This window comes from Conger conger, chromosome 11 (assembly GCF_963514075.1).
Source record: "Conger conger chromosome 11, fConCon1.1, whole genome shotgun sequence".
Lineage (NCBI taxonomy): Eukaryota > Metazoa > Chordata > Actinopteri > Anguilliformes > Congridae > Conger > Conger conger.
The window spans coordinates 16,931,058-16,956,806 of record NC_083770.1 but is presented as its reverse complement, the minus strand read 5'-3'; positions in this window follow the sequence as shown (position 1 = coordinate 16,956,806).

Below are 25,749 nucleotides of genomic sequence, written 5' to 3'. Positions count from 1 at the left end.
CCTTTGGACTGCAGTTGGATCTGGCCTCATTTGAGTGCAGTTGGATCTGGGCTTGATGGAGTACAGATGGGTCTGGGCTTGCTGGAGTTAAGTGAGATCTCTGTTCTTTGGAGTGCTGTTGGATCTAGAGTCGTTGGAGTACAGATGGGTCTGGGCTTGTTGGAGTGCAGTAGGATCTGGGCTTGTTGGAGTTAAGTTGGACCTCTGTTCTTTGGAGTGCTGTTGGATCTGGGGCCGTTGGAGTGCAGTTGGATCTTGGGTCATTGGATTCCAGTTGAATCTGGGCCCGTTGGAGTTCAATTCGATCTGGGCTCGTTTGAGTTTAGATGGAGCTGGGCTCATTGGAGTGCAGTTTTATCTGGGCTCGTTGGACTGCAGTTGGATCTGGGCTCACAGGAGTGCAGTTGCATCTGGACTCATTGGAGTACAGTTATATCTGGGCTCTTTGTACTGTAAATGGATCTGGACCCTGTTGGACTGCAGTTGAATCTGGAGTCGTTGGAGTGCACTTGGATCTGGGGTCGTTGGAGTGCAATTAGATCTGGGGTCTTTGTAGTGCAGTTAGATCTGGCCTTGTTTGTGTGCAGTTGGATCTTGGCTCGTTGCAGTGCAGTTGGGTCTTGGCATGATGGAATGCAGTTGGATCTTGGCTCGTTGGAGCGCAGTTTGATCTGGGCCCTTTGGACTGCAGTTGGATCTGGCCTCATTTGAGTGCAGTTGGATCTGGGCTTGATGGAGTACAGATGGGTCTGGGCTTGCTGGAGTTAAGTGAGATCTCTGTTCTTTGGAGTGCTGTTGGATCTAGAGTCGTTGGAGTACAGATGGGTCTGGGCTTGTTGGAGTGCAGTAGGATCTGGGCTTGTTGGAGTTAAGTTGGACCTCTGTTCTTTGGAGTGCTGTTGGATCTGGGGCCGTTGGAGTGCAGTTGGATCTTGGGTCATTGGATTCCAGTTGCATCTGGGCCCGTTGGAGTTCAATTCGATCTGGGCTCGTTTGAGTTTAGATGGAGCTGGGCTCATTGGAGTGCAGTTTTATCTGGGCTCGTTGGACTGCAGTTGGATCTGGGCTCACAGGAGTGCAGTTGCATCTGGACTCATTGGAGTACAGTTATATCTGGGCTCTTTGTACTGTAAATGGATCTGGACCCTGTTGGACTGCAGTTGAATCTGGAGTCGTTGGAGTGCACTTGGATCTGGGGTCGTTGGAGTGCAATTAGATCTGGGGTCTTTGTAGTGCAGTTAGATCTGGCCTTGTTTGTGTGCAGTTGGATCTTGGCTCGTTGCAGTGCAGTTGGGTCTTGGCATGATGGAATGCAGTTGGATCTTGGCTCGTTGGAGCGCAGTTTGATCTGGGCCCTTTGGACTGCAGTTGGATCTGGCCTCATTTGAGTGCAGTTGGATCTGGGCTTGATGGAGTACAGATGGGTCTGGGCTTGCTGGAGTTAAGTGAGATCTCTGTTCTTTGGAGTGCAGTTGGATCTGGAGTCGTTGGAGTGCAATTAGATCTGGCCTTGTTCGTGTGCAGTTGGATCTGGGCTTGTTGGAGTTAAGTTGGATCTCCGTTCTTTGGAAGGCTGTTGGATCTGGGGCCGTTGGAGTGCCTATTGGTTCTAGGCTCGTTGGAGTACAGATTGGTCTGGGTTTGTTGGAGTGCTGTTGGATCTTGGCTCATTGGAGCGCAGTTTTATCTGTGCTCTTTGGACTGCAGTTGGATCTGGGCTTGCTGGAGTGCAGTTGCATCTGGGCTTTTTGCAGTGTAGATGGCTCTGGACCCTGTTGGACTGTAGTTGAATCTGGAGTCATTTGAGTCACTTGGATCTTGGATCGTTTGAGTGCAATTAGATCTGGTGTAGTTTCAGTACATTTGGATCTGGTCTTGTTGAAGTACAGTTGGATCTGGGCTCAGTGGAGTACAATTGGATCTGGGCTTGTTGGAGTCAAGTCGGATCTAGGCTTGTTGGAGTGCAGTAGGATCTTGGCTCATTGGAGTACAATTAGATCTGGGCAATTCCGACTGTAGTTGGATCTGGATTTGTTGGAGTGCAATTTGATCTGGGGTCTTGGTAGTGCAGTTAGCATCTGGCCTTGTTCATGGGCAGTTTGTTCTGGGTTTGTTCTGGGCTCGTTCTGGAGTTAAGTTGGATCTCCGCTCTTTGGAGTGCTGTTGGATCTGGGGTCGTTGGATTGCAGTTCGATCTGGCCTCATTCGAGTGCAGTTGGATCTGGGCTCGTAGGAGTACAGATGGGTCTGGGCTTGTTGGAGTGCAGTTGGATCTGTGCTCTTTGGACTGCAGTTTGATCTGGCCTCATTTGAGTGCAGTTGGATCTGGGCTTGTTGGAGTACAGATGGATCTCTGTTCTTTGGAGTGTTGTTGGATCTGGAGTCGTTGGACTGCAATTAGATCTGGCCTTGTTCGTGTGCAGTTGGATCTGGGCTTGTTGGAGTTAAGTTGGACCTCTGTTTTTTGGAGTGCTGTTGGATCTGGGGCCGTTGAAGTGCAGTTGGATCTGGCATTGTTCGTGTGCAGTTGGATCTGGGCTTGTTGGAGTTAAGTTGGATCTCCGTTCTTTGGAGTGCTGTTGGATCTGGGGGCGTTGGAGTGCAATTGGTTCTGGGTTCATTGGAGTACAGATTGGTCCGGGTTTGTTGGAGTGCTGTTGGATCTTGGTTCATTGGAGCGCAGTTTTATCTGTGCTCTTTGGACTGCAGTTGGATCTGGGCTTGCTGGAGTGCAGTTGCATCTGGGCTTTTTGCAGTGTAGATGGCTCTGGACCCTGTTGGACTGTAGTTGAATCTGGAGTCGTTTGAGTGCACTTGGATCTTGGGTCGTTTGAGTGCAAATAGATCTGGTGTAGTTTGAGTGCACTTGGATCTGGTCTTGTTGAAGTACAGTTGGATCTGGGCTTGTTGGAGTTAAGTTGGATCTCCGCTCTTTGGAGTGCTGTTGGATCTGGGGCCGTTGGAGTGTAGTTGGATCTGGGCTCATTGGAGTACAGTTGGGTCTTGGCTCTTTTTGGTTTCGATGCATCTGGACTCATTAGAGCACAGTTGGATCAGGGCTTGTTGGAGTTAAGTTGGATATCCGCTCTTTGGAGCGCTGTTGGATCTGGGGTCGTTTGATTGCAGTTGGATCTGGGCTCATTGGAGTACAGATTGGTCTGGGTTTGTTGGAGTACAGATGGGTCCGGGCTTGTTGGAGTGCAGTTGGATCTGTGCTCTTTGGACTGCAGTTTGATCTGGCCTCATTTGAGTGCAGTTGGATCTGGGCTCGTTGGAGGTATGTTGGATCTCTGTTCCTTGGAGTGCAGTTGGATCTGGAGTCGATGGAGTGCAATTAGATCTGGCCTTGTTCGTGTGCAGTTGGATCTGGGCTTGTTGGAGTTAAGTTGGATCTCTGTTCTTTGGAGTGCTGTTGGATCTGGGGCTGTTGGAGTGCAGTTGGATCTGGCATTGTTCGTGTGCAGTTGGATCTGGGCTTGTTGGAGTTAAGTTGGGTCTCCGTTCTTTGGAGGGCTGTTGGATCTGGGACCGTTGGAGTGCAATTGGTTCTGGGCTCATTGGAGTACAGATTGGTCCGGGTTTGTTGGAGTGCTGTTGGATCTTAGCTCATTGGAGCGCAGTTTTATCTGTGCTCTTTGGACTGCAGTTGGATCTGGGCTTGCTGGAGTCAAGTTGGATTTTGGCTTGTTGGAGTGCAGTAGGATCTCGGCTCGTTGGAGTACAATTAGATCTGGGCAATTCCGACTGCAGTTGGATCTGGAGTCGCTGGAGTGCAATTTGATCTGGGGTCTTTGTAGTGCAGTTAGATCTGGCCTTGTTCATGTGCAGTTTGTTCTGGGCTTGTTCTGTAGTTAAGTTGGATCTCCGCACTTTGGAGTGCTGTTGGATCTGGGGTCGTTTGAGTTCAGATGGGTCTGGGATTGTTGGAGTGCAGTTGGATCTGTGCTGTTTGGACTGGAGTGTGATCTGGCCTCATTTGAGTGCAGTTGGATGTGGGCTCATTGGAGTACAGATGGGTCTGGGCTCGCTGGAGTTAAGTTGGATCTGGGCTTGTTGGAGTGAAGTTGGACCTCTGTTCTTTGGAGTGCTGTTGGATCTGGAGACGTTGGACTGCAATTAGATCTGGCCTTGTTCGTGTGCAGTTGGATCTGGGCTTGTTGGAGTTAAGTTGGATCTCCGTTCTTTGAAGGGCTGTTGGATCTGGCTTTGTTTGTGTGCAGTTGGATCAGGGCTTGATGGAGTTAAGTTGGATCTCCGTTCTTTGGAAGGCTGTTGGATCTGGGGCCGTTGGAGTGCCTATTGGTTCTGGGCTCATTGGAGTACAGATTGGTCTGGGTTTGTTGGAGTGCTGTTGGATCTTGGCTCATTGGAGCGCAGTTCTATCTGTGCTCTTTGGACTGCAGTTGGATCTGGGCTTGCTGGAGTGCACTTGCATCTGGGCTTTTTGCAGTGTAGATGGCTCTGGACCCTGTTGGACTGTAGTTGAATCTGGAGTCGTTTGAGTGCACTTGGATCTTGGGTCGTTTGAGTGCAATTAGATCTGGTGTAGTTTCAGTACACTTGGATCTGGTCTTGTTGAAGTACATTTGGATCTGGGCTCAGTGGAGTACAATTGGATCTGGGCTTGTTGGAGTCAAGTCGGATCTAGGCTTGTTGGAGTGCAGTAGGATCTTGGCTCGTTGGAGTACAATTATATCTGGGCAATTCCGACTACAGTTGGATCTGGATTTGTTGGAGTGCAATTTGATCTGGCGTCTTGGTAGTGCAGTTAGATCTGGCTTTGTTCATGTGCAGTTTGTTCTGGGCTTGTTCTGGAGTTAAGTTGGATCTCCGCTCTTTGGAGTGCTGTTGGATCTGGGGCCGTTGGAGTGTAGTTGGATCTGGGCTCATTGGAGTACAATTGGGTCTGGGCTCTTTTTGGTTTCGATGCATCTGGACTCATTCGAGCGCAGTTGGATCAGGGCTTGTTTGAATTAAGTTGGATATCCGCTCTTTGGAGTGCTGTTGGATCTGGGGTTGTTGGATTGCAGTTCGATCTGGCCTCATTTGAGTGCAGTTGGATCTTGGCTCGTTGGAGTACAGATGTGTCTGGGCTTGTTGGAGTGCAGTTGGATCTGTGCTCTTTGGACTGCAGTTTGATCTGGCCTCATTTGAGTGCAGTTGGATCTGGGCTCGTTGGAGTACAAATGGGTCTGGGCTTGCTGGAGTGCAGTTGGATCTGGGCTTGTTGGAGTTAAGTTGGATCTCTGTTCTTTGGAGTGCAGTTGGATCTGGAGTCGTTGGAGTGCAATTAGATCTGGCCTTGTTCGTGTGCAGTTGGATCTGGGCTTGTTGGAGTTAAGTTGGATCTCCGTTCTTTGGAAGGCTGTTGGATCTGGGGCCGTTGGAGTGCAATTGGTTCTGGGCTCATTGGAGTACAGATTGGTCTGGGTTTGTTGGAGTGCTGTTGGATCTTGGCTCATTGGAGCGCAGTTTTATCTGTGCTCTTTGGACTGCAGTTGGATCTGGGCTTGCTGGAGTACAGTTGCATCTGGGCTTTTTGCAGTGTAGATGGCTCTGGACCCTGTTGGACTGTAGTTGAATCTGGAGTCATTTGAGTGCACTTGGATCTTGGGTTGTTTGAGTGCAATTAGATCTGGTGTAGTTTGAGTGCACTTGGATCTGGTCTTGTTGAAGTACAGTTGGATCTGGGCTTGTTGGAGTCAAGTCGGATCTTGGCTTGTTGGAGTACAATTAGTTCTGGGCAATTCCGACTGCAGTTGGATCTGGATTCGTTGGAGTGCAATTTGATCTGGGGTCTTTGTAGTGCAGTTAGATCTGGCCTTGTTCGTGTGCAGTTGGATCTGGGCTTGTTGGAGTTAAGTTGGATCTCCGTTCTTTGGAGGGCTGTTGGATCTGGCTTTGTTTGTGTGCAGTTGGATCTGGGCTTGATGGAGTTAAGTTGGATCTCCGTTCTTTGGAAGGCTCTTGGATCTGGGGCCGTTGGAGTGCCTATTGGTTCTGGGCTCATTGGAGTACAGATTGGTCTGGGTTTGTTGGAGTGCTGTTGGATCTTGGCTCATTGGAGCGCAGTTTTATCTGTGCTCTTTGGACTGCAGTTGGATCTGGGCTTGCTGGAGTGCAGTTGCATCTGGGCTTTTTGCAGTGTAGATGGCTCTGGACCCTGTTGGACTGTAGTTGAATCTGGAGTCATTTGAGTCACTTGGATCTTGGATCGTTTGAGTGCAATTAGATCTGGTGTAGTTTCAGTACATTTGGATCTGGTCTTGTTGAAGTACAGTTGGATCTGGGCTCAGTGGAGTACAATTGGATCTGGGCTTGTTGGAGTCAAGTCGGATCTAGGCTTGTTGGAGTGCAGTAGGATCTTGGCTCATTGGAGTACAATTAGATCTGGGCAATTCCGACTGTAGTTGGATCTGGATTTGTTGGAGTGCAATTTGATCTGGGGTCTTGGTAGTGCAGTTAGCATCTGGCCTTGTTCATGGGCAGTTTGTTCTGGGTTTGTTCTGGGCTCGTTCTGGAGTTAAGTTGGATCTCCGCTCTTTGGAGTGCTGTTGGATCTGGGGTCGTTGGATTGCAGTTCGATCTGGCCTCATTCGAGTGCAGTTGGATCTGGGCTCGTAGGAGTACAGATGGGTCTGGGCTTGTTGGAGTGCAGTTGGATCTGTGCTCTTTGGACTGCAGTTTGATCTGGCCTCATTTGAGTGCAGTTGGATCTGGGCTTGTTGGAGTACAGATGGATCTCTGTTCTTTGGAGTGTTGTTGGATCTGGAGTCGTTGGACTGCAATTAGATCTGGCCTTGTTCGTGTGCAGTTGGATCTGGGCTTGTTGGAGTTAAGTTGGACCTCTGTTTTTTGGAGTGCTGTTGGATCTGGGGCCGTTGAAGTGCAGTTGGATCTGGCATTGTTCGTGTGCAGTTGGATCTGGGCTTGTTGGAGTTAAGTTGGATCTCCGTTCTTTGGAGTGCTGTTGGATCTGGGGGCGTTGGAGTGCAATTGGTTCTGGGTTCATTGGAGTACAGATTGGTCCGGGTTTGTTGGAGTGCTGTTGGATCTTGGTTCATTGGAGCGCAGTTTTATCTGTGCTCTTTGGACTGCAGTTGGATCTGGGCTTGCTGGAGTGCAGTTGCATCTGGGCTTTTTGCAGTGTAGATGGCTCTGGACCCTGTTGGACTGTAGTTGAATCTGGAGTCGTTTGAGTGCACTTGGATCTTGGGTCGTTTGAGTGCAAATAGATCTGGTGTAGTTTGAGTGCACTTGGATCTGGTCTTGTTGAAGTACAGTTGGATCTGGGCTTGTTGGAGTTAAGTTGGATCTCCGCTCTTTGGAGTGCTGTTGGATCTGGGGCCGTTGGAGTGTAGTTGGATCTGGGCTCATTGGAGTACAGTTGGGTCTTGGCTCTTTTTGGTTTCGATGCATCTGGACTCATTAGAGCACAGTTGGATCAGGGCTTGTTGGAGTTAAGTTGGATATCCGCTCTTTGGAGCACTGTTGGATCTGGGGTCGTTTGATTGCAGTTGGATCTGGGCTCATTGGAGTACAGATTGGTCTGGGTTTGTTGGAGTACAGATGGGTCCGGGCTTGTTGGAGTGCAGTTGGATCTGTGCTCTTTGGACTGCAGTTTGATCTGGCCTCATTTGAGTGCAGTTGGATCTGGGCTCGTTGGAGGTATGTTGGATCTCTGTTCCTTGGAGTGCAGTTGGATCTGGAGTCGATGGAGTGCAATTAGATCTGGCCTTGTTCGTGTGCTGTTGGATCTGGGGCTGTTGGAGTGCAGTTGGATCTGGCATTGTTCGTGTGCAGTTGGATCTGGGCTTGTTGGAGTTAAGTTGGGTCTCCGTTCTTTGGAGGGCTGTTGGATCTGGGACCGTTGGAGTGCAATTGGTTCTGGGCTCATTGGAGTACAGATTGGTCCGGGTTTGTTGGAGTGCTGTTGGATCTTAGCTCATTGGAGCGCAGTTTTATCTGTGCTCTTTGGACTGCAGTTGGATCTGGGCTTGCTGGAGTCAAGTTGGATTTTGGCTTGTTGGAGTGCAGTAGGATCTCGGCTCGTTGGAGTACAATTAGATCTGGGCAATTCCGACTGCAGTTGGATCTGGAGTCGCTGGAGTGCAATTTGATCTGGGGTCTTTGTAGTGCAGTTAGATCTGGCCTTGTTCATGTGCAGTTTGTTCTGGGCTTGTTCTGTAGTTAAGTTGGATCTCCGCACTTTGGAGTGCTGTTGGATCTGGGGTCGTTTGAGTTCAGATGGGTCTGGGATTGTTGGAGTGCAGTTGGATCTGTGCTGTTTGGACTGGAGTGTGATCTGGCCTCATTTGAGTGCAGTTGGATGTGGGCTCATTGGAGTACAGATGGGTCTGGGCTCGCTGGAGTTAAGTTGGATCTGGGCTTGTTGGAGTGAAGTTGGACCTCTGTTCTTTGGAGTGCTGTTGGATCTGGAGATGTTGGACTGCAATTAGATCTGGCCTTGTTCGTGTGCAGTTGGATCTGGGCTTGTTGGAGTTAAGTTGGATCTCCGTTCTTTGAAGGGCTGTTGGATCTGGCTTTGTTTGTGTGCAGTTGGATCAGGGCTTGATGGAGTTAAGTTGGATCTCCGTTCTTTGGAAGGCTGTTGGATCTGGGGCCGTTGGAGTGCCTATTGGTTCTGGGCTCATTGGAGTACAGATTGGTCTGGGTTTGTTGGAGTGCTGTTGGATCTTGGCTCATTGGAGCGCAGTTCTATCTGTGCTCTTTGGACTGCAGTTGGATCTGGGCTTGCTGGAGTGCACTTGCATCTGGGCTTTTTGCAGTGTAGATGGCTCTAGACCCTGTTGGACTGTAGTTGAATCTGGAGTCGTTTGAGTGCACTTGGATCTTGGGTCGTTTGAGTGCAATTAGATCTGGTGTAGTTTCAGTACACTTGGATCTGGTCTTGTTGAAGTACATTTGGATCTGGGCTCAGTGGAGTACAATTGGATCTGGGCTTGTTGGAGTCAAGTCGGATCTAGGCTTGTTGGAGTGCAGTAGGATCTTGGCTCGTTGGAGTACAATTATATCTGGGCAATTCCGACTACAGTTGGATCTGGATTTGTTGGAGTGCAATTTGATCTGGCGTCTTGGTAGTGCAGTTAGATCTGGCTTTGTTCATGTGCAGTTTGTTCTGGGCTTGTTCTGGAGTTAAGTTGGATCTCCGCTCTTTGGAGTGCTGTTGGATCTGGGGCCGTTGGAGTGTAGTTGGATCTGGGCTCATTGGAGTACAATTGGGTCTGGGCTCTTTTTGGTTTCGATGCATCTGGACTCATTCGAGCGCAGTTGGATCAGGGCTTGTTTGAATTAAGTTGGATATCCGCTCTTTGGAGTGCTGTTGGATCTGGGGTTGTTGGATTGCAGTTCGATCTGGCCTCATTTGAGTGCAGTTGGATCTTGGCTCGTTGGAGTACAGATGTGTCTGGGCTTGTTGGAGTGCAGTTGGATCTGTGCTCTTTGGACTGCAGTTTGATCTGGCCTCATTTGAGTGCAGTTGGATCTGGGCTCGTTGGAGTACAAATGGGTCTGGGCTTGCTGGAGTGCAGTTGGATCTGGGCTTGTTGGAGTTAAGTTGGATCTCTGTTCTTTGGAGTGCAGTTGGATCTGGAGTCGTTGGAGTGCAATTAGATCTGGCCTTGTTCGTGTGCAGTTGGATCTGGGCTTGTTGGAGTTAAGTTGGATCTCCGTTCTTTGGAAGGCTGTTGGATCTGGGGCCGTTGGAGTGCAATTGGTTCTGGGCTCATTGGAGTACAGATTGGTCTGGGTTTGTTGGAGTGCTGTTGGATCTTGGCTCATTGGAGCGCAGTTTTATCTGTGCTCTTTGGACTGCAGTTGGATCTGGGCTTGCTGGAGTACAGTTGCATCTGGGCTTTTTGCAGTGTAGATGGCTCTGGACCCTGTTGGACTGTAGTTGAATCTGGAGTCATTTGAGTGCACTTGGATCTTGGGTCGTTTGAGTGCAATTAGATCTGGTGTAGTTTCAGTACATTTGGATCTGGTCTTGTTGAAGTACAGTTGGATCTGAGCTCAGTGGAGTACAATTGGATCTGGGCTTGTTGGAGTACAATTACATCTGGGCAATTCCGACTGCAGTTGGATCTGGAGTCGTTGGAGTGCTATTTGATCTGGGGTCTTTGTAGTGCAGTTAGATCTGGCCTTGTTCATAGGCAGTTTGTTCTGGGTTTGTTCTGGGCTTGTTCTGGAGTTAAGTTGGATCTCCGCTCTTTGGAGTGCTGTTGGATCTGCAGTCGTTGGAGTGCAATTTGATCTGGGGTCTTTGTAGTGCAGTTAGATCTGGCCTTGTTCATATGCAGTTTGTTCTGGGTTTGTTCTGGGCTTGTTCTGGAGTTAAGTTGGATCTCCGCTCTTTGGAGTGCTGTTGGATCTGGAGTCGTTGGAGTGCAATTTGATCTGGGGTCTTTGTAGTGCAGTTAGATCTGGCCTTGTTCATATGCAGTTTGTTCTGGGTTTGTTCTGGGCTTGTCCTGGAGTTAAGTTGGATCTCCGCTCTTTGGAGTGCTGTTGGATCTGGGGCCGTTGGAGTGTAGTTGGATCTGGGCTCATTGGAGTACAGTTGGGTCTTGGCTCTTTTTGGTTTCGATGCATCTGGACTTATTAGAGCGCAGTTGGATCAGGGCTTGTTGGAGTTAAGTTGGATATCCGCTCTTTGGAGCACTGTTGGATCTGGGGTCGTTTGATTGCAGTTGGATCTGGGCTCATTGGAGTACAGATTGGTCTGGGTTTGTTGGAGTACAGATGGGTCCAGGCTTGTTGGAGTGCAGTTGGATCTGTGCTCTTTGGACTGCAGTTTGATCTGGCCTCATTTGAGTGCAGTTGGATCTGGGCTCGTTGGAGGTATGTTGGATCTCTGTTCCTTGGAGTGCAGTTGGATCTGGAGTCGATGGAGTGCAATTAGATCTGGCCTTGTTCGTGTGCAGTTGGATCTGGGCTTGTTGGAGTTAAGTTGGATCTCTGTTCTTTGGAGTGCTGTTGGATCTGGGGCTGTTGGAGTGCAGTTGGATCTGGCATTGTTCGTGTGCAGTTGGATCTGGGCTTGTTGGAGTTAAGTTGGATCTCCGTTCTTTGGAGGGCTGTTGGATCTGGGACCGTTGTAGTGCAATTGGTTCTGGGCTCATTGGAGTACAGATTGGTCCGGGTTTGTTGGAGTGCTGTTGGAGCTTGGCTCATTGGAGCGCAGTTTTATCTGTGCTCTTTGGACTGCAGTTGGATCTGGACTTGCTGGAGTGCAGTTGCCTCTGGGTTTTTTGCAGTGTAGATGGCTCTGGACCCTGTTGGACTGTAGTTAAATCTGCAGTCGTTTTAGTGCACTTGGATCTTGGGTTGTTTGAGTGCAATTAGATGTGGTGTAGTTTGAGTGCACTTGGATCTGGTCTTGTTGAAGTACAGTTGGATCTGGGCTCATTGGAGTACAGATTGGTCTGGGTTTGTTGGAGTACAGATGGGTCCAGGCTTGTTGGAGTGCAGTTGGATCTGTGCTCTTTGGACTGCAGTTTGATCTGGCCTCATTTGAGTGCAGTTGGATCTGGGCTCGTTGGAGGTATGTTGGATCTCTGTTCCTTGGAGTGCAGTTGGATCTGGAGTCGATGGAGTGCAATTAGATCTGGCCTTGTTCGTGTGCAGTTGGATCTGGGCTTGTTGGAGTTAAGTTGGATCTCTGTTCTTTGGAGTGCTGTTGGATCTGGGGCTGTTGGAGTGCAGTTGGATCTGGCATTGTTCGTGTGCAGTTGGATCTGGGCTTGTTGGAGTTAAGTTGGATCTCCGTTCTTTGGAGGGCTGTTGGATCTGGGACCGTTGTAGTGCAATTGGTTCTGGGCTCATTGGAGTACAGATTGGTCCGGGTTTGTTGGAGTGCTGTTGGATCTTGGCTCATTGGAGCGCAGTTTTATCTGTGCTCTTTGGACTGCAGTTGGATCTGGACTTGCTGGAGTGCAGTTGCCTCTGGGTTTTTTGCAGTGTAGATGGCTCTGGACCCTGTTGGACTGTAGTTAAATCTGCAGTCGTTTTAGTGCACTTGGATCTTGGGTTGTTTGAGTGCAATTAGATGTGGTGTAGTTTGAGTGCACTTGGATCTGGTCTTGTTGAAGTACAGTTGGATCTGGGCTTGTTGGAGTCAAGTTGGATTTTGGCTTGTTGGAGTGCAGTAGGATCTCGGCTCGTTGGAGTACAATTAGATCTGGGCAATTCCGACTGCAGTTGGATCTGGAGTCGCTGGAGTGCAATTTGATCTGGGGTCTTTGTAGTGCAGTTAGATCTGGCCTTGTTCATGTGCAGTTTTTTCTGGGCTTGTTCTGGAGTTCAGTTGGATCTCCGCACTTTGGAGTGCTGTTGGATCTGGGGTCGTTTGAGTTCAGATGGGTCTGGGATTGTTGGAGTGCAGTTGGATCTGTGCTGTTTGGACTGGAGTGTGATCTGGCCTCATTTGAGTGCAGTTGGATGTGGGCTCATTGTAGTACAGATAGGTCTGGGCTCGCTGGAGTTAAGTTGGATCTGGGCTTGTTGGAGTGAAGTTGGACCTCTGTTCTTTGGAGTGCTGTTGGATCTGGAGACGTTGGACTGCAATTAGATCTGGCCTTGTTCGTGTGCAGTTGGATCTGGGCTTGTTGGAGTTAAGTTGGATCTCCGTTCTTTGGAGGGCTGTTGGATCTGGCTTTGTTTGTGTGCAGTTGGATCTGGGCTTGATGGAGTTAAGTTGGATCTCCGTTCTTTGGAAGGCTGTTGGATCTGGGGCCGTTGGAGTGCCTATTGGTTCTGGGCTCATTGGAGTACAGATTGGTCTGGGTTTGATGGAGTGCTGTTGGATCTTGGCTCATTGGAGCGCAGTTTTATCTGTGCTCTTTGGACTGCAGTTGGATCTGGGCTTGCTGGAGTGCAGTTGCATCTGGGCTTTTTGCAGTGTAGATGGCTCTGGACCCTGTTGGACTGTAGATGAATCTGGAGTCGTTTGAGTGCACTTGGATCTTGGGTCGTTTGAGTGCAAATAGATCTGGTGTAGTTTGAGTGCACTTGGATCTGGTCTTGTTGAAGTACAGTTGGATCTGGGCTTGTTGGAGTGCAGTAGGATCTTGGCTCGTTGGAGTTCAGTTGGATCTGGGCTTGTTGGAGTGCAGTTGGATCTGGGCTCGTTTGAGTTCAGATGGGTCTGGGCTTGTTGGAGTGCAGTTGGATCTGGGCTCGTTTGAGTTCAGTTGGATCTGGGCTTGTTGGAGTGCACTTGGATCTGGGCTCGTTTGAGTTCAGTAGGATCTGGGCTTGTTGGAGTGCACTTGGATCTGGTCTTGTTGAAATACAGTTGGATCTGGGCTTGTTGGAGTGAAGTAGGATCTTGGCTCGTTGGAGTACAGTTACATCTGGGGAATTCCGACAGCAGTTGGATCTGGAGTCGTTGGAGTGCAATTTGATCTGGGGTCTTTGTAGTGCAGTTAGATCTGGCCTTGTTCATGGGCAGTTTGTTCTGGGTTTGTTCTGGGCTTGTTCTGGAGTTAAGTTGGATCTCCGCTCTTTGGAGTGCTGTTGGATCTGGGGCCGTTGGAGTGTAGTTGGATCTGGGCTCATTGGAGTACAGTTGGGTCTTGGCTCTTTTGGGTTTCGATGCATCTGGACTCATTAGAGCGGAGTTGGATCAGGGCTTGTTGGAGTTAAGTTGGATATCCGCTGTTTGGAGCACTGTTGGATCTGGGGTCGTTGGATTGCAGTTGGATCTGGGCTCATTGGAGTACAGATTGGTCTGGGTTTGTTGGAGTACAGATGGGTCTGGGCTTGTTGGAGTGCAGTTGGATCTATGCTCTTTGGACTGCAGTTTGATCTGGCCTCATTTGAGTGCAGTTGGATCTGGGCTCGTTGGAGTTAAGTTGGATCTCTGTTCTTTGGAGTGTTGTTGGATCTGGAGTCGTTGGAGTGCAATTAGATCTGGCTTTGTTCGTGTGCAGTTGGATCTGGGCTCGTTGGAGTTAAGTTGGATCTCTGTTCTTTGGAGTGCTGTTGGATCTGGGGCCGTTGGAGTGCAGTTGGATCTGGCATTGTTCGTGTGCAGTTGGATCTGGGCTTGTTGGAGTTAAGTTGGATCTCTGTTCTTTGGAGGGCTGTTGGATCTGGGGCCGTTGGAGTGCAATTGGTTCTGGGCTCATTGGAGTACAGATTGGTTCAGGTTTGTTGGAGTGCTATTGGATCTTGGCTCATTGGAGCGCAGTTGTATCTGTGCTCTTTGGACTTAAGTTGGATCTGGGCTTGCTGGAGTGCAGTTGCATCTGGGCTTTTTGCAGTGTAGATGGCTCTGGACCCTGTTGGACTCTAGTTCAATCTGGAGTCGTTTTAGTGCACTTGGATCTTGGGTTGTTTGAGTGCAATTAGATCTGGTGTAGTTTGAGTGCACTTGGATCTGGTCTTGTTGAAGTACAGTTGGATTTGGGCTTGTTGGAGTCAAGTTGGCTCTTGGCTTGTTGGAGTGCAGTAGGAACTCGGCTCGTTGAAGTACAATTAGATCTGGGCAATTCTGACTGCAGTTGGATCTGGAGTCGTTGGAGTGCAATTACATCTGGACCCTTCCGACTGCAGTTGGATCTGGATTCGTTGGAGTGCAATTTGATCTGGGGTCTTTGTAGTGCAGTTAGATCTGGCCTTGTTCATGTGCAGTTTGTTCTGGGCTTGTTCTGGGATTGCTCTGGAGTTAAGTTGGATCTCCGCACTTTGGAGTCCTGTTGGATCTGGGGCCGTCGGAGTGTAGTTGGATCTGGGCTCATTGGAGTACAGTTGGGTCTTGGCTCTTTTTGGTTTCGATGCATCTGGACTCATTAGAGCGCAGTTGGATCAGGGCTTGTTGGAGTTAAGTTGGATATCCGCCCTTTGGAGTGCATTTGGATCTGGGGTCGTTGGATTGCAGTTCGATCTGGCCTCATTTGAGTGCAGTTGGATCTGGGCTCGTAGGAGTACAGATGGGTCTGGGCTTGTTGGAGTGCAGTTGGATCTGTGCTCTTTGGACTGCAGTTTGATCTGGCCTCATTTGAGTGCAGTTGGATCTGGGCTTGTTGGAGTTAAGTTGGATCTCTGTTCTTTGGAGTGTTGTTGGATCTGGAGTCGTTGGAGTGCAATTAGATCTGGCCTTGTTCGTGTGCAGTTGGATCTGGGCTTGTTGGAGTTAAGTTGGATCTCTGTTCTTTGGTCTTTGGAGTGCTGTTGGATCTGGGGGCGCTGGAGTGCAATTGGTTCTGGGCTCATTGGAGTACAGATTGGTCTGGGTTTGTTGGAGTGCTGTTGGATCTTGGCTCATTGGAGCGCAGTTCTATCTGTGCTCTTTGGACTGCAGTTGGATCTGGGCTTGTTGGAGTGCAGTTGGATCTGGGCTCGTTTGAGTTCAGATGGGTCTGGGCTTGTTGGAGTGCAGTTGGATCTGTGCTGTTTGGACTGGAGTGTGATCTGGCCTCATTTGAGTGCAGTTGGATGTGGGCTCATTGGAGTACAGATAGGTCTGGGCTCGCTGGAGTTAAGTTGGATCTGGGCTTGTTGGAGTGAAGTTGGAGCTCTGTTCTTTGGAGTGCTGTTGGATCTGGAGTCGTTGGACTGCAATTAGATCTGGCCTTGTTCGTGTGCAGTTGGATCTGGGCTTGTTGGAGTTAAGTTGGATCTCCGTTCTTTGGAAGGCTGTTGGATCTGGGGCCGTTGGAGTGCCTATTGGTTCTGGGCTCGTTGGAGTACAGATTGGTCTGGGTTTGTTGGAGTGCTGTTGGATCTTGGCTCATTGGAGCGCAGTTCTATCTGTGCTCTTTGGACTGCAGTTGGATCTGGGCTTGCTGGAGTGCAGTTGCATCTGGGCTTTTTGCAGTGTAGATGGCTCTGGACCTGTTGGACTGTAGTTGAATCTGGAGTCGTTTGAGTGCACTTGGATCTTGGGTCGTTTGAGTGCAATTAGATCTGGTGTAGTTTCAGTACACTTGGATCTGGTCTTGTTGAAGTACAGTTGGATCTGGGCTCAGTGGAGTACAATTGGATCTGGGCTTGTTGGAGTCAAGTCGGATCTAGGCTTGTTGGAGTGCAGTAGGATCTTGGCTCGTTGGAGTACAATTAGATCTGGGCAATTCCGACTGCAGTTGGATCTGGATTCGTTGGAGTGCAATTTGATCTGGGGTCTTTGTAGTGCAGTTAGATCTGGCCTTGTTCATGTGCAGTTTCTTCTGGGCTTGTCCTGGAGTTAAGTTGGATCTCTGCTCTTTGGAGTGCTGTTGGATCTGGGGCCGTTGGAGTGTAGTTGGATCTGGGCACATTGGAGTACAGTTGGGTCTGGGCTCTTTTTTGGTTTCGATGCATCTGGACTCATTAGAGCGCAGTTGGATCAGGGCTTGTTGGAGTTAAGTTGGATATCCGCTCTTTAGAGTGCTATTGGATCTGGGGTTGTTGGATTGCAGTTCGATCTGGCCTCATTTGAGTGCAGTTGGATCTTGGCTCGTTGGAGTACAGATGGGTCTGGGCTTGCTGGAGTGCAGTTGGATCTGGGCTTGTTGGAGTTAAGTTGGATCTCTGTTCTTTGGAGTGCAGGTGGATCTGGAGTCGTTGGAGTGCAATTAGATCTTGCCTTGTTCGTGTGCAGTTGGATCTGGGCTTGTTGGAGTTAAGTTGGATCTCTGTTCTTTGGAGTGCTGTTGGATCTGGGGCGGTTGAAGTGCAGTTGGATCTGGCATTGTTCGTGTGCAGTTGGATCTGGGCTTGTTGGAGTTAAGTTGGATCTCCGTTCTTTGGAGTGCTGTTTGATCTGGGGGCGTTGGAGTGCAATTGGTTCTGGGCTCATTGGAGTACAGATTGGTCTGGGTTTGTTGGAGTGCTGTTGGATCTTGGCTCATTGGAGCGCAGTTTTATCTGTGCTCTTTGGACTGCAGTTGGATCTGGGCTTGCTGGAGTGCAGTTGCATCTGGGCTTTTTGCAGTGTAGATGACTCTGGACCTGTTGGACTGTAGTTGAATCTGGAGTTGTTTGAGTGCACTTGGATCTTGGGTCGTTTGAGTGCAATTAGATCTGGTGTAGTTTCAGTACACTTGGATCTGGTCTTGTTGAAGTACAGTTGGATCTGGGCTCAGTGGAGTACAATTGGATCTGGGCTTGTTGGAGTCAAGTCGGATCTAGGCTTGTTGGAGTGCAGTAGGATCTTGGCTCGTTGGAGTACAATTACATCTGGGCAATTCCGACTGCAGTTGGATCTGGAGTCGTTGGAGTGCAATTTGATCTGGGGTCTTTGTAGTGCAGTTAGATCTGGCCTTGTTCATGTGCAGTTTCTTCTGGGCTTGTCCTGGAGTTAAGTTGGATCTCTGCTCTTTGGAGTGCTGTTGGATCTGGGGCTGTTGGAATGTAGTTGGATCTGGGCTCATTGGAGTACAGTTGGGTCTTGGCTCTTTTTGGTTTCGATTCATCTGAACTCATTAGAGCGCAGTTGGATCAGGGCTTGTTGGAGTTAAGTTGGATATCCGCTCTTTGGAGTGCTGTTGGATCTGGGGTCGTTGGATTGCAATTCGATCTGGCCTCATTTGAGTGCAGTTGGATCTGGGCACGTTGGAGTACAGATGGGTCTGGGCTTGTTGGAGTGCAGTTGGATCTGTGCTCTTTGGACTGCAGTTTGATCTGGCCTCACTTGAGTGCAGTTGGATCTGGGCTCGTTGGAGTACAGATGGGTCTAGGCTTGCTGGAGTGCAGTTGGATCTGGGCTTGTTGGAGTTAAGTTGGATCTCTGTTCTTTGGAGTGCTGTTGGATCTGGAGTCGTTGGAGTGCAATTAGATCTGGCCTTGTTCGTGTGCAGTTCGATCTGGGCTTGTTGAAGTTAAGTTGGATCTCTGTTCTTTGGAGTGCTGTTGGATCTGGGCTTGTTCGTGTGCAGTTGGATCTGGGCTTGTTGGAGTTAAGTTGGATCTCTGTTCTTTGGTCTTTGGAGTGCTGTTGGATCTGGGGGCGCTGGAGTTCAATTGGTTCTGGGCTCATTGGAGTACAGATTGGTCTGGGTTTGTTGGAGTGCTGTTGGATCTTGGCTCATTGGAGCGCAGTTCTATCTGTGCTCTTTGGACTGCAGTTGGATCTGGGCTTGTTGGAGTGCAGTTGGATCTGGGCTCGTTTGAGTTCAGATGGGTCTGGGCTTGTTGGAGTGCAGTTGGATCTGTGCTGTTTGGACTGGAGTGTGATCTGGCCTCATTTGAGTGCAGTTGGATGTGGGCTCATTGGAGTACAGATGGGTCTGGTCTCGCTGGAGTTAAGTTGGATCTGGGCTTGTTGGAGTGAAGTTGGACCTCTGTTCTTTGGAGTGCTGTTGGATCTGGAGTCGTTGGACTGCAATTAGATCTGGCCTTGTTCGTGTGCAGTTGGATCTGGGCTTGTTGGAGTTAAGTTGGATCTCCGTTCTTTGGAGGGCTGTTGGATCTGGCTTTGTTTGTGTGCAGTTGGATCTGGGCTTGATGGAGTTAAGTTGGATCTCCGTTCTTTGGAAGGCTGTTGGATCTGGGGCCGTTGGAGTGCCTATTGGTTCTGGGCTCGTTGGAGTACAGATTGGTCTGGGTTTGTTGGAGTGCTGTTGGATCTTGGCTCATTGGAGCGCAGTTCTATCTGTGCTCTTTGGACTGCAGTTGGATCTGGGCTTGCTGGAGTGCACTTGCATCTGGGCTTTTTGCAGTGTAGATGGCTCTGGACCCTGTTGGACTGTAGTTGAATCTGGAGTCGTTTGAGTGCACTTGGATCTTGGGTCGTTTGAGTGCAATTAGATCTGGTGTAGTTTCAGTAGACTTGGATCTGGTCTTGTTGAAGTACAGTTGGATCTGGGCTCAGTGGAGTACAATTGGATCTGGGCTTGTTGGAGTCAAGTCGGATCTAGGCTTGTTGGAGTGCAGTAGGATCTTGGCTCGTTGGAGTACAATTAGATCTGGGCAATTCCGACTGCAGTTGGATCTGGATTCGTTTGAGTGCAATTTGATCTGGGGTCTTTGTAGTGCAGTTAGATCTGGCCTTGTTCATGTGCAGTTTCTTCTGGGCTTGTCCTGGAGTTAAGTTGGATCTCTGCTCTTTGGAGTGCTGTTGGATCTGGGGCCGTTGGAGTGTAGTTGGATCTGGGCACATTGGAGTACAGTTGGGTCTGGGCTCTTTTTTGGTTTCGATGCATCTGGACTCATTAGAGCGCAGTTGGATCAGGGCTTGTTGGAGTTAAGTTGGATATCCGCTCTTTGGAGTGCTGTTGGATCTGGGGCGGTTGAAGTGCAGTTGGATCTGGCATTGTTCGTGTGCAGTTGGATCTGGGTTTGTTGGAGTTAAGTTGGATCTCCGTTCTTTGGAGTGCTGTTTGATCTGGGGGCGTTGGAGTGCAATTGGTTCTGGGCTCATTGGAGTACAGATTGGTCTGGGTTTGTTGGAGTGCTGTTGGATCTTGGCTCATTGGAGCGCAGTTTTATCTGTGCTCTTTGGACTGCAGTTGGATCTGGGCTTGCTGGAGTGCAGTTGCATCTGGGCTTTTTGCAGTGTAGATGGCTCTGGACCTGTTGGACTGTAGTTGAATCTGGAGTCGTTTGAGTGCACTTGGATCTTGGGTCGTTTGAGTGCAATTAGATCTGGTGTAGTTTCAGTACACTCTGATCTGGTCTTGTTGAAGTACAGTTGGATCTGGGCTCAGTGGAGTACAATTGGATCTTGGCTTGTTGGAGTCAAGTCGGATCTAGGCTTGTTGGAGTGCAGTAGGATCTTGGCTCGTTGGAGTACAATTAGATCTGGGCAATTCCGACTGCAGTTGGATCTGGATTCGTTGGAGTGCAATTTGATCTCGGGTCTTTGTAGTGCAGTTGGATCTGGCCTTGTTCATGTGCAGTTTGTTCTGGGCTTGTTCTGGAGTTAAGTTGGATCTCCGCTCTTTGGAGTGCTGTTGGATCTGGGGCTGTTGGAATGTAGTTGGATCTGGGCTCATTGGAGTACAGTTGGGTCTTGGCTCTTTTTGGTTTCGATGCATCTGGACTCATTAGAGCGCAGTTGGATCAGGGCTTGTTGGAGTTAAGTTGGATATCCGCTCTTTGGAGCGCTGTTGGATCTGTGGTCGTTGGATTGCAGTTCAATCTTGCCTCATTTGAGTGCAGTTGGATCTGGGCTTGTTGGAGTGCAGTTGGATCTGTGCTCTTTGGACTGCAGTTTGATCTGGCCTCACTTGAGTGCAGTTGGATCTGGTCTTGTTGAAGTACAGTTGGATCTGGGCTCAGTGGAGTACAATTGGATCTGGGCTCGTTGGAGTCATGTTGGATCTAGGCTTGTTGGAGTGCAGTAGGCTCTTGGCTCGTTGGAGTACAATTAGATCTGGGCAATTCTGACTGCAGTTGGATCTGGAGTCGTTGGAGTGCAATTAGATCTGGACCCTTCCGACTGCAGTTGGTCTTGGCTTGCTGGAGTGTAGTTGCATCTGGACTCATTGGAGTGCAGTTACATCTGGGCTCTTTGTACTGTAAATGGATCTGGACCCTGTTGGAGTGCAGTTGGATCTGTGATCTTTGGACTGCAGTTTGATCTGGCCTCACTTGAGTGCAGTTGGATCTGGTCTTGTTGAAGTACAGTTGGATCTGGGCTCAGTGGAGTACAATTGGATCTGGGCTTGTTGGAGTCAAGTTGGATCTAGGCTTGTTGGAGTGCAGTAGGCTCTTTGCTCGTTGGAGTACAATTAGATCTGGGCAATTCTGACTGCAGTTGGATCTGGAGTCGTTGGAGTGCAATTAGATCTGGACCCTTCCGACTGCAGTTGGTCTGGGCTTGCTGGAGTGTAGTTGCATCTGGACTCATTGGAGTGCAGTTACATCTGGGCTCTTTGTACTGTAAATGGATCTGGACCCTGTGGGGCTGCAGTTGGATCTGGGCTCTTTGGAGTGCAGTTGTTGCTGGGGTCGTCGCAGTGCACGTCGATCTGGGCTCATTGAAGTACAATTTGATCTGGCCTCGTTGTTGTGTCAATGGATCTTGGCTCATTGTTGTGCAGATGTATCTGGGCTTGCTGGAGTGCATTTGGATCTTGGGTCGTTGAAGTGCAATTGGATCTGGACTCTTTGAGTGCAGGTGGATCTGGGCTCGTTGGAATCTACATGTATATGGATCTGGGCTTGTTGGAGTCAAGTCGGATCTAGGCTTGTTGGAGTGCAGTACGATCTTGGTTCGTTGCAGTACAATTAGATCTGGGCCCTTTCGACTGCAGTTGGATCTGGAGTCGTTGGAGTGCCCTTGGATCTGGGGTCGTTGGAGTGCAATTAGATTTGGCCTCATTCGAGTGCAGCTGGATCTGGGCATGTTCGAGTGCAGTTGGATCTGGGCCCTGTTGGAGTGTAGTTGGATCTGGGCTCATAGGAGTGCAGTTGGATCTGGGCTTGTTGCAGTACAGTTGGATCCGTGCCCTTTGGACTGCAGTTGGATCAGGGGTAGTTCGAGAGCAGTTGTTTCCAGGGTGCTTGGAGTGTACTTGGATCTGCCGTCGTTGGTGTGCAGTTAGATCTGGCCTTGTTCGAGTGCAGTTGGATCTGGGCTTGTTGAAGTACAGTTGGGTCTGGTTTATTGGAGTACAATTGGATCTGGGGTCTTTGGAGTGCAGTTTGATCTGGCCTTGTTGGAGTGCAGTTGGATCTGGGGTAGTTGGAGTGCACTTGGATCTGGGGTCATTGGACTGCAGTTAGATCTGGCCTTGTTTGAGTGCAGTTGGATCTGGGCTCATTGCAGTACAGTTGGATCCGGGCCCTTTGGACTGCAGTTGGATCAGGGGTAGTTGGAGAGCAGTTGTTTCCGGGGGGATTGGAGTGTACCTGGATCTGGGGTCATTGGTGTGCAGTTAGATCTGGCCCTGTTCGAGTGCAGTTGGATCTGGGCTTGTTGGAGAACAGTTGGATCTTGGCTCATTGGAGTACAGTCTGGTCTGGGCTCGTTCGGCCAATGGCTGGCGGTCAGGGAAGTCCTGCCTCCAACAGGGGGCTGACAGCAGTATCAACGGGACGCCACTAGTGGTGACTCATCGCTTTGGAAACGGGGGGTGGGGTGAGACCGGCGATGCGGTCGATGTGCAGTAGGATCTTGGCTCGTTGGAGTACAATTAGATCTGGGCCCTTTCGACTGCAGTTGGATCTGGAGTCGTTGGAGTGCCCTTGGATCTGGGGTCTTTGGAGTGCAGTTTGATCTGGCCTTGTTGGAGTGCAGTTGGATCTGGGGTAGTTGGAGTGCACTTGGATCTGGGGTCATTGGACTGCAGTGAGATCTGGCCTTGTTTGAGTGCAGTTGGATCTGGGCTCATTGCAGTACAGTTGGATCCGGGCCCTTTGGACTGCAGTTGGATCAGGGGTAGTTGGAGAGCAGTTGTTTCCGGGGGGATTGGAGTGTACCTGGATCTGGGGTCATTGGTGTGCAGTTAGATCTGGCCCTGTTCGAGTGCAGTTGGATCTGGGCTTGTTGGAGAACAGTTGGATCTTGGCTCATTGGAGTCCAGTCTGGTCTGGGCTCGTTCGGCCAATGGCTGGCGGTCAGGGAAGTCCTGCCTCCTTCAGGGGGCTGACAGCAGTATCAACGGGACACCACTAGTGGTGACTCATCGCTTTGGAAACGGGGGGTGGGGTGAGACCGGCGATGCAGTCGATGTGCAGTAGGATCTTGGCTCGTTGGAGTACAATTAGATCTGGGCCCTTTCGACTGCAGTTGGATCTGGAGTCGTTGGAGTGCCCTTGGATCTGGGGTCGTTGGAGTGCAATTAGATCTGGCCTCATTCGAGTGCAGTTGGATCTGGTCTTGTAGTATCAGCAGTATCAACGGGATGCCACTAGTGGTGACTCATCGCTTAGGAAACGGGGGGTGGGGCGAGACCGGCAATGCAGTCGATGCTATTGATGAACTTGGAAAGATGAGTAATACTGGGGTGTATGATTCATAAATTCAATTGTATTTTTTAAAAAAACACTTGATGAGACTGCAGGATCAGCTAGGGAGGCTACTTATAGACAGTGAGCCAGGATAGATGAGGTCACCCCCCCCCCCCCCTTACCCCCTCACGCCTACCAGGACGATGCCCACAGCTCTCTACTGTAAGGCAGTGGTTAACCAGACCTTTCAGAACACTGAATCCAGTCAACCGCCTGAACATGTGTTATAGTAATTGCTTCTGCATGCAATACAATACCAACACATGATTTTATAAGCAATAATGACTTCATAATGTCCCTTGTCATACAGTACACTGAAGTAAGCTGAGCACACAGAGCATCTGTGCCCCCTCTGATTCAAACACTGAAAATATTAAGCAAAGAAAACACTTTTTAAAGTGAAACCCTCTTCAAATAAAGTGAGTTTACATTACATTCCAGTAATCTGGCTGACACTTTTATCCAAAGTGACTTGCAGTTTATTAGACTGAGCAGGCCAATCTCCCCAGAGGTAATGTGGGGTCATGAGCCTAGCTCAAGGGCCCAACAGCTACACTGATCTTACTGTGGTTACACTTGGGCCAACCTCCCAGTCCCCAGTCCAGCACCCTAGCCACTAGGCTACAGGCTGCTCTGCACCCCAAATGCACATGATACATGTTAGAATCTTCTAGAATCTGTCTCAGACAATCACTGTGTGTCATTGCTGGTGATGAGTACACTGTTCCTGGAGCTTCACATCTCCTGGAAAGTTTGCCAAACAAACAGCTGAGCTGTGACAGAGGAAGCAATCACCGCCAACCGAGAACAAAAAAAACCCCACAAAAAAACTCCTCCGCAGCCTTCTCATTGGATGTTACCCACCCAGTTCAAACACAGTGACCGCTAGTAGCCCACAAGCAGCCCTCCATCTGTACAGCTGTCAATCCTCTGGTGTGTGAGATGAGAATCAGCTGCTAAATGATTGCAAACTAGTTGGCAAGTGACCAAGGCGCTAGTGGACCACTGTCACGCCAATTTGCGCAATGATGGTGGACGGACAGCTGGCAATGACACAAGTCTGATAGATACTTTCTCACTTGGTGAGATCTGCGAGTGTGTGTACACACACAGCAGCACACCCCCGCCCCCCTTCGACTACCCGGCATAGCAACAGTCTAACAAGACCCAGCTCTCTCTGTAGGAAACCATATCAGTTGAGGCTACAGTGGAGGTTTACAAGAAGCCCACTGCGGAGAGAAAGTTAGGTCCAGATGTCAGTTCGCTTGTTAAAGGAAAGAAGCTTTAATCTCAGTAGAGCTCGGCAAGGGGCAGCATGGGAAATAAAGTTGGACTCCCAGCTCTGTGCTGTACACGGTCTATGGTGGCACAGTCGTCTCTCAGTAGAGTTCTCTCTAACTTGCAGTGCCTGCTGGGTTATGGAGTTCTTTTTTTTTTGATTGGCTAAAGAGTCCATGCACTTTTTCCCACGGACTGGACCGTGTTTGAAAGGAATTGACAAATACTTGTGTGTACCATTGGCTCTGCTGGACTCGGCAGGAGTCCGAAACCATCACTCGTTGTGCGTGTGTATCCCACGATCACCAGGAAGTTCCCGTTCATAAACATGCTGGAGCAAACTAAAAGCAGCTCTCTAACAACAGGAAGCGGAGCTGCTTGACGTCAGGGCGGTCTGTCGGCTGCTGTTGTCTTGGCCGCACACGGGCAGGCCTCATTTCTGGGTCAGGCCAGACCTGGCCAACAACAGCTGAACCTCTTGACCACATCTGCATGCTTTTATGTAGCAGGAGTGCTGCAGCGGGATCTTTTTGTCAGGGGTGACACCATGCTCAGCTGTAGAGCGGGGTAGGAGGTACAGAGGAAGCACTGCATGGAGGGGGGATGCCGAAGTTGGCTGCCCTGTCCTGCCTCTTTCATGGGTGGATCATCCAATCCCACACCCCTGCTGTGATGCTGTGTATGATGGTCGCTGCGGCTGGTTTATTTTTCCATCCACAGTTCCGGCCCACACAGGAGAGGTGTAACCGTGGGAGACTGTAACCGTAGGAGGACCGCAACACAGTGATGGCCCATCTGTCCTCTTTAGCTGCAGGTCCGGCACATCTCAGCCCAGAACATCACCTGTTTACATGCTCCAACACATATGAGAGCACAACAAAGCAACATGTGGGCGTGTGTGTAAGTCATATTCATAAACATCCGCTGGTGGGACTAGTGTGTCTGCTTGTGTTAGCATGCCTGACCCTGGCCCTCAAAGGATGGGGGTTTGATGCCGAGTCATCAAAAACTGACTCGGAAATAAACTGCACTGTGATAACTGAACACTGTGATAACTGCACTCTGTGATAAACTGCACTGTGATAACTGAACACTGTGATAACTGCACTCTGTGATAAACTGCACTGTGATAACTGAACAAAACTCTGTGATAAACCAGCCTTCTGTTCTGGAAAGATGCATGCAGTAAACACATGTAGAACACCAGCTTATGCACAATATATATAACATATATACAGTCGGTATGTGCTTGCTTTAGATAAAACAATGTATGGAATAGCTTAATCAGTCAGGAGCAGGATTAGAAGCAGTGACCACTGGTGTGTTCAGGGTGGTGGGGAAAAATGGCGAGAACAAGCTCGGAATTCTTCAGCAAAAAATAATAAATAAATAAATAAATACTAGCCTCAGTGAGCTGATGCATGACCTGTTCTTATGTATAGAACATGTGTGACTCGAGAATAATACTGACGGCTGCTGTTTGGCTGGATTTCTTTCTGATTGATGTGTGCTAGTCAGAGGTGACTGCACAGTCACTACCAATCAAAGCCTAGTGGTGGTGGGCAGACCAAC